This window comes from Rhamphochromis longiceps, linkage group LG5 (assembly GCF_057381845.1).
Source record: "Rhamphochromis longiceps isolate RC_006_pf linkage group LG5, R_longiceps_female_GT1.1, whole genome shotgun sequence".
In the NCBI taxonomy this organism is placed as follows: Eukaryota; Metazoa; Chordata; class Actinopteri; order Cichliformes; family Cichlidae; genus Rhamphochromis; species Rhamphochromis longiceps.
This window is the reverse complement of record NC_140561.1, coordinates 1,329,737-1,349,538: the sequence shown is the minus strand read 5'-3', so window position 1 is coordinate 1,349,538 and position 19,802 is coordinate 1,329,737. Positions and strand designations below refer to the sequence as shown.

The 19,802-nt window shown below is 43.9% G+C and overlaps 1 protein-coding gene across 11 annotated transcripts in view; it reads left to right on the top strand.

Annotated features, from left to right (window-relative positions):
• Window positions 1-19,802, top strand: part of nfasca (neurofascin homolog (chicken) a) — a 173,977-nt gene that overhangs the window by 65,069 nt on the left and 89,106 nt on the right. For 10 of the 11 annotated variants that reach the window (XM_085405424.1, XM_085405434.1, XM_085405427.1 and 7 more), the window contains exon 3: window positions 15,949-16,006. The gene's annotated coding sequence lies outside the window, so the exon portion shown is untranslated. Of the gene's footprint in view, window positions 1-15,948; window positions 16,074-19,802 lie in introns of all 11 variants that reach the window. The other variant, XM_085405425.1, reaches the window with a different exon arrangement.

Here is a 19,802-nt window from a genome sequence, read left to right as displayed (position 1 = left end):
ATATATACTTGAATGCAGAAAACTACTAGAAAACAGGTCAGGCATAGCAAAGGGGTAGGTTGTGATGCAGCAGCTGGGGCAGTGCCCCAGGGCCCAGACGGCACAAGCCCAAACTGACCCTGCCTCCACATTAATCAGCATGCTTACATATTCAGTGCATTAGGTTCAAGTTGCTTACCTTATTCATGCAGTACACATTTTCTTTAACTATTGAGTAAGACAAAGATGTGATGGGTGAGTCATTTGGATTTCTGTAATGAAATATAATTACCACTTATGTGTTGAAAATATGCAGTCCCAGTGTAGTGTGGTTGTGATATATGTACATGGCTGATGCTGTGTGAGGACCTGTGGCTTCCTCTGTATGTCGCAGGCTTATAGACTTTAGTGAGGCTGACTCAGTGCTGGGCTTGTAGCTTCATAGATGCTTCACAGAACGATGCTATTGGTATTACTGATTACTTTTATATCGTGTTATTTTGAGTGTATGTGTGCTTTGTCTGCAGCTCCAACAGCCCCACAGTATTTTATAATCACATACATACATGTGGGCACATCTTACTAACTCACCATGGTCACCACAGTGCCAGAGGAAGACTGGCTGTTAGAGGCCAGCTCACACACACACATTTAACCCCATTTTGCTGGAGGAAAAAAACACAAATGGAGGGAGGGGGACCTGCGGAAATTAAATTTGGTAATGGTGTAATTATGCCAGACAAATGACAACTGTGTGCATGTCCATGTGTCTGTGTGAGGCTGCAGAGCAGATCAGACGTAGCAGAATGGCTTTATTAGCCACAGTAACCTCAAGGCAGATGGGGCCATGCTGGCAAATTAGGCCTGGTGGACATGTTCACAGAGCAGCACACACACCGCTCTGCTTTTACTCTGACCTTCAGATACTGGCTTTTTTACTGCTTCTCTTTATTTGTTATTGTCTAGTTTTATCTCACTGAATGCTCTAACACATGCAATCACCACACACAGTGTTGGGAAGGTTACTTTTAAAATGTATTCCACTACATGTTTATGTTATGCTAACATAGCTGTGTCGCTAGCGATCACGTAGCACATCATTATATACCAGCTAGCCCAACTTCAGTAACCCTACAAACGTCACTGCTGTTTAGTTTCCTGTCTTCATTTATGTTGGAAGTGATAGCAGAGCTGTACGTTTGAATTTTTTCAGAAATCTCTCAGTCAGAACATGCTATATCATGTTTAGGTAACTAGCGAAACTAGCGAGCTAACTTCCTGCTAACTTCTAACTCCGTTAAATTTAATAAATTCTGTTTTCATGGATGCCTGGATGTTAAACTTAATTGTTACACCTGGTAAAGCAGCAACGCTGATGATTTAATTAAAGATGAAAGAATTTAGACTGTTTTTAACTCTCAGTGTTCGTTTGACTTTGGGACCTGAAGTTGACGGAGTTTAGGACAGTGTTGCCAACTCCTCAGTAAGGAAAATCGCTATTTGCTGTCCTAAAAGTCGCTAGAAGTCGCTAAATGATGTCATTGCCTAATTTGCATAATTGGCCATGCTAATGTAATTGTAACCTACGTTGTTGGAGAGAGAAATAACATCGTGGAAGAGACATAAAGTGAGTAAAAAAACCATCCTAATAACGCCAGAAAGTCACCAGATTTGTCGCTAGTCGCTTTTTAGAAAAAAAGTCGCTAAGAGGGTCTGAAAACTCGCTAAATAGAGCGACAAAGTCGCTAAGTTGGCAACACTGGTTTAGGACCCAGATTACTCCGTGAAGCTCCTCACCACAGCCGCCGTAATGCTCTGACAATCCATCAAGCAGTGCGGCTTACCAAAGTTGTACTAAAACGTTTTTAACAGATTTCTGAAGCCAAAATTGGTTCGAGGTCAGTAAGCACAACCAGAATTCATACATAAGGCACACTCTCGATTTTTGAGAAAATTAAAGTATTTTAAGTGTGCTTATAGTGTGGAAAATACGTTATACAGAAGAAAAGAATATATTGCGATATATATCGTTACCGCACGTGCTTCAAATTATACCGTGATATGGATTTTAGGCCATATCGCCCAGCCCTACTACAGATTACAGATTACATGCCCCAAATGTATTTTGTAATGTAATGTTACTCAATGACAGTAACGTATTCTGAATACTTTGGATTACTTAATAATATATTATCATGCTGTTTACAACTACATGAATGCACTATTGCTGTGATTTATTACTATTACTGAAGGTTACTCTCCACACCAACACCAGCTAGATGTTTAAATCTTAATATAATGAGTAACAGTAGGTGGACATTAGGTAAGGCTGCACTTTTTGCAGCGATCTCGTGTAGAAAACTATTCAGCGCGTATATAAAACAGGTCAGCGGCTCCGAGCCGTAGTAAAGGGACCTCTGGCTGATACGTCGAAAACTAGCTTTACTTTGTTGTCTGGGTCACTTTGCTAGCAGAGACAGAGAGAGGCGTCGAAAGGCTCCAACAGAACTTATTGTTTCAGAGGAAAACACGAACACAGTGTACAGTCGAGTCTTAACAGCTTACTTACAGCTGGGCTCGTCAGGCTCTCTGTTTGGCTGCAGTGGTTATTAATATATTTACATGCTTCCAGCTCCCGTTTCTGCTCGGTGACAGCTCCTACTTTTCCTTTCTCTCCCTCCTCACAGACACATAACGAGTATGGCAGTCCATTCTCCCTGCAGCACGGACTACACTGCCCATCAGGCTACATGCTTTAAGGCGATGCCTGTAACACTTCCTGTTGCCTTCATATTAAATCATTTTTTAAATAATAATTATTGAAAATATTTCTTCACGCCATTATGCAGGCCGCAAGTAGAGGTAACATGGGCCGCGAGACTGAGACACAGACATCAGAGCCTCTGAATGCGTGTTTTGTTTGAGTTTCCACCGGCGTGGAAACCAAAAACAGAGAGGGGACAGCCTAACATATGTAACAGGAAAAGACCGCCGTGTAATCCATTTATTTCATCAAAGTAACTGTATTCTGATTACCACCTTTTTAAACGGTAACTGTAACAGAATACAGTTACTCATGTCTTATATTTTGAATATGTGACGGTGGTACATGTACTCTGTTACTCCCGAACACTGACCACACATAATGTAAAACATGGACAGTCCAGTGTTGAGATGAACATGCTCATTGGCTGCTGATGTCATACCACAGGTAGTCCTCTAATGCAGGTGAGATTTACAAACCAGGATTTATTCTGTTGTTTTTGATTCAGTTGGACCCAATCGTGGCATCGCCGTCTTATCTTCATGTACTTTGAGACACAAGCATGGAAAGCCGAAGCCACACATGCCCCATGCCCCCACTCTCACACTTTATTCATGCAGTTCTGGCCCCCCCCCCCCCCCCCCCCCCACACACACACACACACAAATAACAGCACACACATCTCCAGCTTCACACTCCTGCAGGGGCTGATTTTCCTGTTCAGCTCCTCCTCATCGTCATCCCTTCTTACCCTCATCACCCCACCACTCTCATCCTTTGTTCCTATTCCCTACCTCCTTCATTCCTCTTTCCTCTAGTGGGACTGTTGCTAAGGAGCCCTGGTGACCAGACAGCTTTCTCATTGGACAAAAACAAGAGAGAAAAAAAGGAGGTTCAAAAGGCAGATGAGAGGGGGAAAGGGGGTAGTGTTTTCTTTGTATAGGTGGTGTGTGTGTGTGAGTGCAAAGTGAGATCCAGATGTGGTAATGAGGTGACAAACTGACCTGCTGCAATGCTTCATGGAGACGTGGAGGAAAAGATAGAACACATGGATTAATGGATCGAGGGAACAATGATAGGGAACAATAGGAGAAGGATGGGGATGACTGTAAGAGTCAGAAAGATGCAGAGAGATCGTCTACAGAACAAGAGTACGACAAAGGAAGATAGAGGTGGAGTTAACTGACAACACGATGGGGATGGTGATTGTTGATGTGGAGTGATATAAGAGTGAGACAGAGAGCACACTTTCATTTCTTCTGGCACAAAGAAACATTATGTCTGGACACACACAGATGTTTCTGTGGCTGCATGTGTGAAGCACTGTCGACGGCTCATTTCCTGTTCTTAAAATAGGACACAAACCTCGTGCTTTAAAGGAGTGCATCTGTGTCCCACAGACACTTGTTCAAAGCGTCTGTGGTATGTAGACCCGTGTGTCAGGCAGGCGCAGCACGAGCCCCATGTTTAAAGCACTAAGCCTGTTTGTCGCTAAGCTGAAAAGACTAGCTGAAGATAATTTCTCACATGTAGATCCTATGAAGAGGTTCTTATGGTCTACATATAATAAATGAAGTACTGTGGAGAACTGGGCATTGCATGGGTGTACTGTAGAACAAAGCACCAGTGAGGAAGTCTCATTCCCATAATAGGAAGCTTTACTGGAACCAGCTACATGTGACTGCTTTGTTGCATGAAGGATTTTATGGTTTCAAATAAAAGTAATCACAAATAAGTTATTGTGTCTGCCCCTTCATGTCTGCAGCGTACAAACACATATCTGAGCAGTGGATGGTCATCAACGGCTGCTGGTTCGTCTGTGGTGTCGTTTAAGGACTTGCTCTCAAACAGCTGTTTTCACCCCCAGGTTTATATTACATATATATGTTATACAAATAATTAAAACCAACCAAAGTGACTTTAGTGTGACGTGGCTGTCAGCTGCAGGGCTGCAGTGTTTCACATGGAGCTGAATGATGAGTAAAGTATTGTAGAAGCATGTTAAACAAAGAAGGTGTCGCTGCAGACGGCTCCAACATTCACACAGAGGTAGACTGGGTTTATCCCAGTCGTCCCATTGATGGCTCGATAGGCTCCAAATGCACAAGGAAACAGTGGATTTGGGCTGCATGCAGTGCCTGATTCACCCTGGGGCACCGTTGGAGGCTTGAGGGTCTGTCCACATGTTAGCGTCCTCAGGCAACACACTGAACCTCAGCCTGCGATGTAGCTTCCTGTTCCACGTCTCAGTTTACTTCAATACAAAGTAATGAAGCCATTTATTATTTATGCAGTCAGAATATTCATCATAACACACACATCAGTGGGCTGGTTCAGCTATCTCACTAATAAAAGGTTAAAGGCTAAACTATAAAAGCAAACCAGCTTCTGCTGATGTGAAATAAAAATCAGCTAAGAGATGACAAGGAGACCAAAGTTCAGGAGCAGAAACTGTTGTTTAAACCTTTGAGAAATGGAGTGAGGTGGTTCTAAAAGCAGAAAAGAAGTGGAAGTGTCCTCTGAGCCTCCTCAGGATGGTCTCGTGTTTTTCAGTCACCTGGCATGTTACAGCATTTCCAGGACACACGTGTTGTTTCTGCATCGCTTCTTTGCTTTCTCACACCACATCTTCTTTGTCTGTTGTTGCTTTTCACGGGTCCCGTCTCTGTCTCTAACACCCCCACCCTCACTGTCTGCCTCCATCATATCTGTGGGTGTGATCGTTGACCGGGCTCCGTCTGCCTCTTTTATTTCCTGGTCTTGCAGTGTACGAGCCAGCTTAGGCTTACAGTTTGGGGAGAGGTTGACACCATGGCTTCTTGCTGGTTGTTCGGCTTATCTCAGTCTTGTGTGTTTTTCTAACACATTGTACTGTTGTTGATAAGGGCAGCCTGTCAGCATCAGGAGAAATCTATACAGGGAGTGCAGAATTATTAGGCAAGTTGTATTTTTGAGGAATAATGTTATTATTGAACAACAACCATGTTCTCAATGAACCCAAAAAACTCATTAATATCAAAGCTGAATGTTTTTGGAAGTAGTTTTTAGTTTGTTTTTAGTTTTAGCTATTTTAGGGGGATATCTGTGTGTGCACGAGCAGAGCCAATCATTTCAAGGAACGATCATGTGGGTACATTCATCTGTAGTATGGAAGCAGGTGTTCTCAGTAAAGGGCCCTCAGGTAGCAGACAGGGTTAGATCATGTTGAGAAAGGACTGCTTTGGTTTCCTGCAGACAAGCCGTCTCCATATAAAGCTTTGGAGTCAGGTCCACATGCCAAGTACAACGTTATCAAATAAGTGCACCAAAATTGCACCAAAAATCATCTACTTTCACCAAAAGGTGGAAGCTCGAGGAAGTGTTAATAGGAGGCTCCATTTGAAGTTGCTGATTTCTTTTTTTATATACACATTTCAAGACTTATAGATCAGATCTATACATATCTTCACAGACCCTATTTTTATCTTGAAAGTACTTTTTTCTCTTTTTAGATCTCACAAGTGCATTACTGGATATACAGGGAGTGCAGAATTATTAGGCAAGTTGTATTTTTGAGGAATAATGTTATTATTGAACAACAACCATGTTCTCAATGAACCCAAAAAACTCATTAATATCAAAGCTGAATGTTTTTGGAAGTAGTTTTTAGTTTGTTTTTAGTTTTAGCTATTTTAGGGGGATATCTGTGTGTGCAGGTGACTATTACTGTGCATAATTATTAGGCAACTTAACAAAAAACAAATATATACCCATTTCAATTATTTATTTTTACCAGTGAAACCAATATAACATCTCCACATTCACAAATATACATTTCTGACATTCAAAAACAAAACAAAAACAAATCAGCGACCAATATAGCCACCTTTCTTTGCAAGGACACTCAAAAGCCTGCCATCCATGGATTCTGTCAGTGTTTTGATCTGTTCACCATCAACATTGCGTGCAGCAGCAACCACAGCCTCCCAGACACTGTTCAGAGAGGTGTACTGTTTTCCCTCCTTGTAAATCTCACATTTGATGATGGACCACAGGTTCTCAATGGGGTTCAGATCAGGTGAACAAGGAGGCCATGTCATTAGTTTTTCTTCTTTTATACCCTTTCTTGCCAGCCACGCTGTGGAGTACTTGGACGCGTGTGATGGAGCATTGTCCTGCATGAAAATCATGTTTTTCTTGAAGGATGCAGACTTCTTCCTGTACCACTGCTTGAAGAAGGTGTCTTCCAGGAACTGGCAGTAGGACTGGGAGTTGAGCTTGACTCCATCCTCAACCCGAAAAGGCCCCACAAGCTCATCTTTGATGATACCAGCCCAAACCAGTACTCCACCTCCACCTTGCTGGCGTCTGAGTGGGACTGGAGCTCTCTGCCCTTTACCAATCCAGCCACGGGCCCATCCATCTGGCCCATCAAGACTCACTCTCATTTCATCAGTCCATAAAACCTTAGAAAAACCAGTCTTGAGATATTTCTTGGCCCAGTCTTGACGTTTCAGCTTGTGTGTCTTGTTCAGTGGTGGTCGTCTTTCAGCCTTTCTTACCTTGGCCATGTCTCTGAGTATTGCACACCTTGTGCTTTTGGGCACTCCAGTGATGTTGCAGCTCTGAAATATGGCCAAACTGGTGGCAAGTGGCATCTTGGCAGCTGCACGCTTGACTTTTCTCAGTTCATGGGCAGTTATTTTGCACCTTGGTTTTTCCACACGCTTCTTGCGACCCTGTTGACTATTTTGAATGAAACGCTTGATTGTTCGATGATCACGCTTCAGAAGCTTTGCAATTTTGAGACTGCTGCATCCCTCTGCAAGATATCTCACTATTTTTGACTTTTCTGAACCTGTCAAGTCCTTCTTTTGACCCATTTTGCCAAAGGAAAGGACGTTGCCTAATAATTATGCACACCTGATATAGGGTGTTGATGTCATTAGACCACACCCCTTCTCATTACAGAGATGCACATCACCTAATATGCTTAATTGGTAGTAGGCTTTCGAGCCTATACAGCTTGGAGTAAGACAACATGCATGAAGAGGATGGTGTGGACAAAATACTCATTTGCCTAATAATTCTGCACTCCCTGTAGTGCAGGTTTGTTTTACACTGATACAGAGTTCAGACCATGTTCTTATTTCACACTGAACTAAAAGAAGTGCACTTAAGGATGTACCATTAGAGACACAACACTGTGTCACTTCCTTTGCCCATCACTCATTTGTACTAGTGATGCGCGAATCATGAACGAATCGTTCAATACTCGAGAATCACTTTACTGGACTCGTGAATCATGATTCACAAGTCCAACTGACTCATCCCTGTTGCTGTTAGCAAACTAATTCCATTAGTAGAAATATACATGAAGAACAAACCCTGAGTAGAAGCTCACATCAAGACAACAGCTCCTCAGTTCACAGTAGCATCGCTCTGCTAACATGCTAGCAGCACATTTAAGTTACTCATCCCCTCCCTCCTGGCTCACAGCTTCTTCTTCTTGGTTGGCAACCAACGTTAAGGCGCATTACCGCCCCCTGGCTCACAGCTCAGTGGACATTTAGATGAGAAAATATATATTTAACACATTTAAGGAAAATACTAATAAAATAAAAATAAAAATAAATAAAATAAATGTTCCCTTTAGAAATCTTTTTTTTGCTCTATAAAACTAGTTGTTTTTCTTTTTCAATCACTCATCTTAGCAGTAGGATTTACATGAAAAGAGAAACAAATTAAGTTTGAGTAAAAATTTATATTTTTTGCACTCTCTGGGCAACTGACTCTGTGACTCATATGACTCAAACACGATTCACTTTGGTGAGTGACTCATTCAAACTCGATTCAGTAAAAAGAATCGAATTTACCATCATTAATTTGTCCCCTTGTGACACCTCACACAGGCTGACTGTGAACATTGTTTAGCCCAAAGCTGTCTTTAAAAAAGTGGAAAATCAGTAACAGATAAATGTAAAATCCCATCACAGGGATGTGAGGTGTTTTTAGCTCAGGAGGTACAGCGGGCTATCTGCTAAGGTTGGTGGTTCAACCACTGGCTGCTCTAGATATCCTTGGGCATGACACTAAGCTCTCCAATGCATGAGTGTGTGTGTGCCTAAGAAAGCACTTAAAAAAAGTGCTTGTGTGAATGATGCAGCTGTGTAAATGCGCTCAGGTCGAGCAGACACGTGCTACAGAAGAACCTGTCCAGTTTCCTTTGAGGGTCCATCTCACACAAAGAGGTGGAGCTAGCTGCTGTGGCGACCCCTTCACAATAAAAATCAAAAATTATTACTCCAACACTTGAGTGGCAGTGGTGCTTGGTCTGAGCACAGAGGACTGACTGCACCTTCAAACCGAGAAAAGGGGGTACACATGTAACCTTTACTTGCCTGGCACATATATGTATCCTAATGCTGGTCGACATGGTTCACATGGTAACTAGACTCTATTTGAATAAAAACTTCCAGTGTCTTTCTGTGCAGCACAATCACAGCCACACTGATTATCATTATTATTTTAATGCTGATGTTCTGATCCCGACTGCCTGCTGGTATGGCGCTGTCATTAAACATAGCACTGCTGCTGGTGTCTCCTTACACCGTTAAAAGGGTCCGTGGCGTGACAGATTACACCCCCTGTGTTAACATGTTATTGGCTGGGAGTGAGGATGCACTGACCCCATGTGACCTGGCCTATATTCAGTCTAGTTTTATTTACATCACCGATCATGCAGGTGCTTTATAGTCCGAGGTAACACATGAGTGAAAAAGTCAGAGCCAGCATCCGTTTGAGGGGAACGAGACAGAACAAAAGGCCCGTCTCTACATAAACTGGTCTCATCACATAATAATGACATCACAGCAGCAGCACTGCTGTTAAAGACACAGCTGATGCTGGTACAGCTCTCTGCACCTGCCTTATTCATGTGTTTGTGTGCATGTGTGCACACACTACTCAGTCTATCACTGCTGGTCCCTCATACACAGTCTAGCACTCGCAGCACTGCTCTAAAAAGGTGTGTGTTTCTGTTGTGTGTCTGCACATGTTTCCTCCCTCCCCCACCGTGCTGTTTACCCCGTGACCTCTGAACTCTATACCCTCCCCGTCCAGTGATGTCATTATATGACAGTGACATCATTTCTAATCTACAGCCAGTTGCAGCCTGTAGGCCCTCAGCTGAGAACGGAGACATGCTGGGCTCATGGTTTGTGCAGTAACATGCAGAGTAGCATGAATGAGTTCAGACGATGATTTCAGCTTTCTATTGATTATTCTTCCCTGAGAAGAATTTAACCTCTGCGCTGCGTCACCAGCTTTCCCCGCAGTCTGATGTTTGTGTTGTTTCCTAACTGCTACTGAAAACCAATGAACAGATTTCATAACCTCCCCAAAAACCATAAATAATAATTGAACCAAGTCCAGAAATGGCACAGCTTTGTCTCCTGGATTATTTTATACTGTCTCACTCTCCCCACACTTCTGCTGAGTAACCCGTCATCTTTGTGTCAGTGTGATGATTTACAAATAGGTCCTGAAGGCGAGTGAGTGTCCATCAGTTCATGCACTGGAGCTGAAGCACATTTGCAGCAGTGCACCAGCAAGTCTACCTCTGAATGGCCAGAGAAACCAACATGGAGGTTTTGGAGTGACCTAGATCTCCTCAGTAGACTGACATGCTTTGGCATGACTTTAAACAGGCTGTTCATGCTTAAACACTCTTCAGTGCGGCCGAATTAAAACAATTCTCTAAAGACGAGCGAGCCAAACCTGCTCATGCGAGAGGCTCATTGCCCGTTAATGGGCAAAATGCTTCATTCAAATTGTTGTGTCAGGACTTCAGCACAGAGCAGAGTGGTGTATTCATCATCTCAGAGCAGACTTTGCTACTCCACCTTTTCTGAAAGGTGAGGTCAGTAAGAGTGGATGTCAGCAGTATGGACGGTGTAAGCATCATTCATCAAACCACTGACCTCCCGATTGGCAGACGCCCTGCCCTACCTCTTGAGCTGCCCTCAGAACTGGAAACAGTCTCGACGGGACTTTTCATATTGTGATAGTCAGTGAAAACATAATTTGTCCTTCCACATTATACTCAGCTGTGACTCTACATTAACAGATACACAAGAAGGATCATTGCGTTCAAAGGCTGTTTTATTAGAAGCTGGTAAAGAACGTTTCACGTCTTACAGTTTGAAGTGTGCTGAACAAAGCTGTGTCTGCAGAGCCCGCCATGCTCAGTGAACACAACCTGCAGGAAGGTGCAGGAAACGAGGACGCAGTCTGGACGGGGTGTCGAGGGTGAACGTGTGGTTGCCAGGGGATACGTGTGTATCTGGATGTCACGCTCAGTGGGAGCTGTGGGTTGGAAAATGACCTAGTTTTAACCGGAAACACGGAAACAAAGAGGAGTGGGAGAGGGGAGAAGGCAGAGTGGAGCTGCAGCTGGAAGACCAGCAAATTCACTGGTTTGATTTCCGACAAACACAAAAAGCACAACAGCAGCACTGCAGAGGGGCTACAGTCACGACAGCTGTAGCTTTGTGTGTGTGCGTGCATACTCCTGTATGTTGAGTTTGTAGCAACAGTGTGTGAAATGCTGAACTGTGAACCCCACGCTGCTTGTTGTTGAGCTGTTGTGTTGCATGAAAACAGATTTAAATGAGAGACAGGAGGGCTGAACACACCCACAGTGTCCACAGTGAACCAGGGACAGCTTCACAGGGAAGCTGGCTGCTGGTGATGGCTGGCTAATCGATCTGATTGGAGTATAAAATGTGATTAAACAGCAAATAGCACTGTTCTCGGTTCTCAGGATGTTTCAAGCTTAATGATGAATTGTCTAATCGTAAGGTGTGCAGAGCATCCATCTCCTCGACTCCACCCAGGACAATAACATGAGGTCTGTTACTCGTTGTAGCAGACTTGGCCTTGCTGCTGGCTAATCTTTAGGTAATGTTGCTGTTGAATAAAAAGATGAGAACGTGTACGTCAGAACTCTGAGACACCAGGCCCTTTGTTCTTAGCTCACGTTCCTCCCCACACATTAAATATGTGGCGTCCTGTAGTTGTGGGGATATGATACACCTGCAGCCTGTGTTGGATCAACTCTTTGCTCACCTGTTGATGTTTCAGTCTGCCCTGCATCATAATGTACAAACCATCCCAGCTCACATGAAGCTAAGAAGCTGATCTTACTATGGGAAATATTGGTGACATATTAAATGGCAATTTTCACTTTATTACAAGCAATCGTAAGTTTGCCCATTCCTCTGCCCCACAGCTCACATATGTACATGCTCAGCTTACAAAGCCTGCTCTGGAGCCTTTGCTGCTTCCATGGAGATCACTGGCCACAAACAGCCACTCTGATCTTAACTGGGACTAAAATGATAAGAAATAAATGTGTGAAATATAGAAAGTTCTGGTAGCTCACTGCCCAGACTCTTCACTTTAGCCTGCTTATGTTTTCTTTCTGTAACTGTAGTCGTAAAAAACTGTGATGTCATTTAACTGTTCATTGTTTAATGACTGTGAGGAGTATGAACGGCCATAATGGAGGTTTTCATCAGTCAAACAGTCCAAAGTTTGAGCTTGTTTGTGGTTCAGAATCATAAACGGCTTCAAGCTCACTCAGACACTGAGCCATGGCTCTGTGCCACATGCACACATGTCTGCATCTCTGCCATTCAGACACACTTTATATGCACTTCATGTGATGTCACTGTCAATACTGAACTGCACATCGAGTCTTTTTAAAGGAGGCAGTTTGTGTTGCTGTGATGGACAAGTTTGAAAGTGTTTGTCCTCCACAGTGGAAAATGACTTTACCCAGCTCCCCGTCTCTCTGTGGACCTGGACCACTACACTCGCCGTCTCTCTCTGTGGACTTGGACCGCTACACTCCCCGTCTCTCTCTGTGGACTTGGACCGCTACACTCGCCGTCTCTCTCTGTGGACCTGGACCGCTACACTCGCCGTCTCTCTGTGGACTTGGACCGCTACACTCGCCGTCTCTCTCTGTGGACCTGGACCACTACACTCCCCGTCTCTCTGTGGACCTGGACCGCTACACTCGCCGTCTCTCTCTGTGGACCTGGACCGCTACACTCGCCGTCTCTCTGTGGACTTGGACCGCTACACTCGCCGTCTCTCTCTGTGGACCTGGACCACTACACTCCCCGTCTCTCTGTGGACCTGGACCGCTACACTCACCGTCTCTCTCTGTGGACCTGGACCGCTACACTCCCCGTCTCTCTGTGGACCTGGACCGCTACACTCGCCGTCTCTCTCTGTGGACCTGGACCGCTACACTCCCCGTCTCTCTGTGGACCTGGACCGCTACACTCGCCGTCTCTCTCTGTGGACTTGGACCGCTACACTCACCGTCTCTCTCTGTGGACCTGGACCGCTACACTCGCCGTCTCTCTGTGGACCTGGACCGCTACACTCGCCGTCTCTCTCTGTGGACTTGGACCGCTACACTCACCGTCTCTCTCTGTGGACCTGGACCGCTACACTCGCCGTCTCTCTGTGGACCTGGACCGCTACACTCCCCGTCTCTCTGTGGACCTGGACCGCTACACTCGCCGTCTCTCTCTGTGGACCTGGACCGCTACACTTGCCGTCTCTCTGTGGACCTGAACCGCTACACTCGCCGTCTTCTCTGCAGCTCCAGTGGTCTCCACCCTGCTACCTGCAGCTATTAAGAAAGAAAATGGATTTCCAGTTTCAGTTGTGCAATCACGCCTTCATTTTTTCCACTGTGGTGGAAACAGCTGTGCTTCAACATTAGCAGAATAATGACATATTTTATTTATTTATTATTATTTTTATTTAACCTTTATTTAACCAGGAATGTCCCGTTGAGATCAAAAACCTCTATTTCAAGGGAGTCCTGGCCAAGAGGCAGCACATTTCAAAACAAATACATACGAACAAACAAAGTTAAAATTACACAAAACAATTACACATTATTGAGGCAGTCTGTAGGCCTTTGAGTTTAGTTTTAAAAACATTTAAAGACAACAGTTCAGTCAGTTTCCAGTCTTTCTGTAACAGGTTCCATGAAAAAGGCGCAGAGTGCACAAAGGCTTTCTTACCCAGCTCTGTGTGGACAAGGGGAACAGACAGCAGCAGCTGATCATTTGAACGTAAGGAGTAAGAACCACTATTTGTCCTTGTGACCAAAGTACAAATATAAGGAGGCAGCAATCCAAGCATAGCTTTGTAAATAAAAGTGTACCAATGCCCCTGTCTTCTAATGGCCAAAGAAGGCCATTTTACTCTTAAGTACAAATCACAGTGATGGGTCAGGTATTTACAATTGGTAATAAACCTCAAGGAAGCATGATACATCGTGTCCAACATTAGAAGACATGAAGAAGAAGCGTTCATATACAGAATGTCACCATAATCTAACACAGATAAAGGTTGCAGTGACAAGACGTTTTTTTACTGCAAAAGAAAAGCACTGTTTATTACGGAAGAAAAAACGAAGTTTAAGTCTCAGTTTCTTTACTAGTCTCTCTATATGTGGTTTAAAGGTGAAGGAGTCATCAATCCAGACACCAAGGTATTTATATTCATGAACCATCTCTATGACATTTCCTTCAATGGTGGACACCACTGGAATAGGCTCCGGGACCTTCTTTGACTTAGAAAACAACATTAGCTTAGTCTTGTCAGCATTGAGAACTAATTTTAGCTGAATAAGTGAATGCTGGAAAGCAACAAAGGCTTTCTGTAGGGTTTCAATGGCCTGAGCAAGAGATGATCCATAACAGTAAATAACTGTGTCGTCAGCATAAGAATGCAAATTTGTGTCTGAGACATTTTGACCCAAGTCATTGATATATAAAAGGAACAGAAGGCGACACGATCACTAATGCATACTGTCACGGCCCGCGAGGGCAGACCGTGTGGAGAGTGTTTGGTGGATCCAGGTGCGGACACAGACGCAGGAGGCAAAACTTGTGCTAAGCTCAAAGCGAGCCTTTAATCAGGGCTGACACAGAAGGCAAAATAACAAACCACAAACTATGGGAAAACTAAAGACCTAAACTGGGAGTAACTAAGGCTATAAACGAAGACCAGGACTGAACTATGACGAAGTACTGCGGACAGACTATGAACACGACATGAGAAACTGTGAACGAGATCTCGGTGCTGGCACATGAAGGTGCAGGCACATGAAGGTGCAGGCACATGAAGGTGCAGGCAAACATGACTGGAGAAAGTGACTATGAACATGTCCAATACTGAATCTTGCAGACTAGAATCATGACGTGCAGCTAGAAATAACAGGGTGCATGAACAGACGACGCGACACTGACACGAAGACACACTGGGCTAAAATACACAGAGGAAGTCATCAAGTCATCAAGGAATTAGAGACAGAAGGGAAAACAGCTAGAAACACTGACATAAGACAGGAACATGAACCTTCAGAGTAAAACAGGAAACAAGACAGCACTAAACAAAGACGCAGACACGACACAGAGACAGACTAGACACTGAACTAAACCTGCAATAAACATGAGAACACAAAACCTACGAACTAATCCCTGAACAAGAAGAACTGAAACAAAGAGTCATAATCATCAGCATCATAATAAGGAAAGAATCCAAAATGCAAAAACACACCAAAACATAGCGACTCAAAATACTGGGTCAAGCTGAGCCAGAACCGCGGCAGCATAAATAACAATGATTCTTTTCGTAGTGTGGTCTGTGAGTGCATGTGTGAAACACAGAAGTGTAAGCTCAGCTTACCACAGAGTCCACCAGTCAGACCATGTGTAACAGTGTGTGTTGTTGTGTACTGTACATGTTTCATACAAAGAGACAAAGAAAGAAGGAAAAGAACATGCTGGAGTCCCAAAGGCAGCACCTGGTGCACAGATGAGCTCTCCGAAAGCACAAACACACACACAAAGTCCTCAGGCATACAACAGTGTGTGAGTGTGCACACGCTGTTAGGGTAGGTACAATATCTGACCGGCTGAATAAATCCTTTTCCCTCCCCAACAACTGTGTCTCTATTTGGGGAAAATCCACAGAAACATGAGTGGGTTTGTGTACTGGGAGCTTCAACCTGACCCAGTGTGCAGGCTTCTCCATGCTTCTGCATTAGCTGAACAGAAGAGGGAAAGCTGTGTGGAAACTGATAAACTATACAAAGTGCATTAATCTGTGTTCTCTCTGCTTCTCACCAGGCCTGCAAAGTGCTTCTCACACAGTGAGTGGACGAGGAAGCTGTCCACATACGTGAACGTGAGTCACTGATTGTCTCTTTCTTACTGGTACTCACTGGTGGACCACAGGAGTCCCAGTGTGACAGGTTAGTCTTGATGCATGACAGAGGTTACTGTAGCTGCATTCATGTAAAATTCCAAATGTCGCTCTTTGGCGTATAACTTAGAGCTTAGATAACTGAGCGCTGTACACAGCAGAGTGATCTGGGACAGAATGAAGAGCAGCAGTGAAAGGAAGATGACAGGTAGCCGTGTCATGACAGCACGTTACAATGAGCTGCTGGTGGCAGAGCTGAAGATAAACACAAATAAATAAACACAAGTAAACAGAGCATTTAAATACACTTTTACACTACAGTCTCATGTAACAGGCAAAGTTTAGTTACAGGTCTCCAAAAGTTGATTCTGTTCATCTGGACGTAGCGTTTTGTGGGAGAAACGTTTCGTCACTCATCCAGGTGACTTGCTGGTCATGAGAATTTGCATAATTACGATTAAGGAACTGACCTCCCAGCCCATCGTTCCTTCAGTGGGCTGGTTTCAGTCATTATGCAAATGTGCTGTTTATAAGATTGAAACCTGCAGTCAGCTGAGACTGAAGACGTCACCTGATGATGACGAAACGTTTGTGCCACAAAACGCCTCGTCCAGATGAACAGAATCAGCTTTTGGAGATTTACTTACCTGGATGATTGAAAATGCATCAAGGCGTTTAGTTACAGGTCTTTCAAGAACGTTAGTCTTTGTTTTTAAACGTACAGATCGTACAAGTCCATTTTTGTCACGAATGGTTTCCAGAACTCTCCCAAGTGGCCAGGAACCACGTGGTGCAGAGGAATCCATTATAATGACTATATCTCCAGGTTTTAGACTCTTCTTCTTTTGGTTCCATTTTTGTCTCTCCTGTAACCAAGGCGACTATTCACGTAGCCATCGTTTCCAAAGATCTGAGAAGTACTGAGCCTGTTTCCATCTTCTCTTCAGATACATATCCTGAGGGTCAAATCAGGAGGATGTGATTTGGTGTAAGTGGCTCTGGGGCTTTTGGATCATCAGAAAGCTTTGTGATGGGTCTGTCATTTAAAATTGCTTCAGTTTCACACTGAACTGTATTTAATCCATCGCCGTCCAACTGTTGTTGCTGAAGAACGGATCTCAGAATCTTTCTGACCATACGGATTATCCATTCCCAAATTCCACCATGTTGTGATGCTCCAGGCGGATTAAAACTCCAAACAGCTTCAATTTGGGTATGTTTCAGCGATTTAAGAGCCTCTCTTAACTCTGTCTGCTCCAACAAAATTGGTTCCATTGTCCGATTGGATGCGAGCGACTTGACCTCTCCAACTCACAAAACGGCGCAAAGCATTATGCAGGCATCTGTGCTTGGAGAGCTAGCCACTTCCAAGTGCACCGCTCAGCTGGCTAAACAGGTGAAAATGACTCCATAACGTTTAGCTGTACCTCGTCCTCTTTTCACTTCACCGACGTTGGTGAGTGGTGGGTTATCTGGCAAAATTCTTTCCTTGGGTAAATCTGCCATCTTTTGCTCCAAGGCCTTTCCAGGATATTTTCTGCAAAAATTACATTCTGCGATAACCTTCCTTACAGCCGAGTTGGCCTTTGTGATCCAGTATTTTCTCCTTAGTGTGGATAAGGTGTGGTTACGACCGCTATGACCAAGCTGTTGATGAATGTGCTTTAGGATGAGACTTGCTACATGTTGATCCTTTGCAAGAACAAAGGGATGCTTCATTTCTTCTGGTAAGGAGCCCTTTGTCAGTCGTCCCCCAACTCTTAAGAGGCCTTCATCATCAAGATAAGGGTCTAATCTATAAATTGAGCTGTGCCTGCTCACAGAACCTTTCCCACTTGACAACGTAGCAATCTCCTCTCCAAATCTTTGTTGCTGGCAAAATCTGATAACGGCAAGCGCCGCTTCCAGAAGATCCTTTGAGGATAGACCATACAGTTGCGTTTTCTTTACTTTCTCCTTTGTAGTACCTCTACAAATTAGATTATTTGAGTTAGGTTGCGGTCTTCTTTTCTTATCTCTCATTGAAGGAAGGATTGCCTTCAGTCTAAGGAACCAAGCAACAGCAACCTTGAGCCTTCTCCAGTCTGAGAAGTACACCATCAATTGACATGTAGCATCAAGCAAGTCTTTTACTTGAGTAACATTCACTGTGGCCTCACCTTTGACTTCAGGGTCCTCTGGTTCTAAGGAGCATTCATTAGACTGGTCGGCCAATCACTTTCTGGCTACTGCAGAAAGCTTGGTCCTTCGATCCAGCGGCTGCTATGTGCAATGTTCCCAGCCTTCAGCCCTCTTGTAGCATCATCTGCTGGATTTTCCTTTGAGCTTACATATCCCCATTGTGATCGTTTAGTCGCAATGAATAAGACTGTTTGCCACAAAGGTAAGTAAACGTTTATCCTCATTCATTATGTATTTGAGTACAGATGTACTATCTGTCCAAAATACGGATTGCTTGAGTTTCATTCTCAACTGAGTCCTTAACATGAGATCCACTCGGACGGCAACTACAGCAGCTGTTAGTTCCAGATGTGGAATAGTGACAGGTTTTAGAGGTGTAACCCTTGCCTTGCCCATCAAGAATGCTACATGGATGGATTTCCTACTGTCTTGCATGCGCAGATATCCAGATTCACCGGCATCTGAAAAATGGTGTAGCTGTGCATGTGTGAGAGGTCCGAACTCTCTTGGTTGTATACACCTTTTAACCTTGAAATAAGAAAGCATTTGCAAATCACTGAGCCAACTTTTCCACTTTTGCAACATGTTTTGGGGTATTGGTTCATCCCATCCCAGTTTCCTTTTGCAAAGCTCCTGCTGCATTCTTTTGGCAGGCAGCAGGACTGGTGCAAGAAATCCCAATGGATCGTAAATAGAGCCTGATGTTGACAACATTCCACATCTAGTACAAGATTTTTGAGGAACACGGTAAATGGACTGATTCTTATACAGCGCTATTCTCCTCTCGGAGTACTCATAGCGCTCTATACAACATGCCACATTCACCCATTCATACAAGCACTTCTAAACACAAGTGCAAACTAATCTGCATTCACACACATTCATACTCCAATGAACGCATCAGAGGGCAACTTGGGGTTAATATCTTGTCCAAGGATATTTGACATGCAGACTGGGGAAGCCAAGGATTGAACCACCAACCTTCCAATCAGTAGCTGATCTGCTCTACCACCTGAGCCACAGTTATCCCCAAACATCCATTTTATTGTTGAATTTATCAGTTTCCACACACACTGCACGCCCAGAGCTCTTTCTACAGGAAGTTTGTCTCTATCAAGATTTAATTATTTTCTTTGCAACAGCGTGCAATTGTTACTGACCCACTTGGTCAGTGTAAATCCTCCCCTTTGACAAAGTGCTGAAAGATCTTTGACCAAATCAACAGCATCTGAGGTGGAGGCCCCGCTCTTCAAACAGTCGTCCACATAGAAGTTCTCTTTTACTGCTTCACATACCTTGTCTAGGAATTCAGTTTGATTGTCCTCAGCTGTTTTTCTCAAAGCGAAACTGGCACAGCTCGGGGAAGATACTTCACCGAACAGATGAACGCGAAACTCAGTTATGTCCTTTATTGTCTTTATGTCACCCATAAATGCGACTGGATCCTGTCGAAATCTAAGCAAAACCCCATCAATGAGCTTGTGAGAGCTGCTTGTTTAATGATGTCCCCTGGAATGATGCCCCACAGTCAAATGCAATTCTTATAGATCCTTCCTGGGACGATGAGAAATGTACCACTTGTTTCCATTTTTGTAAG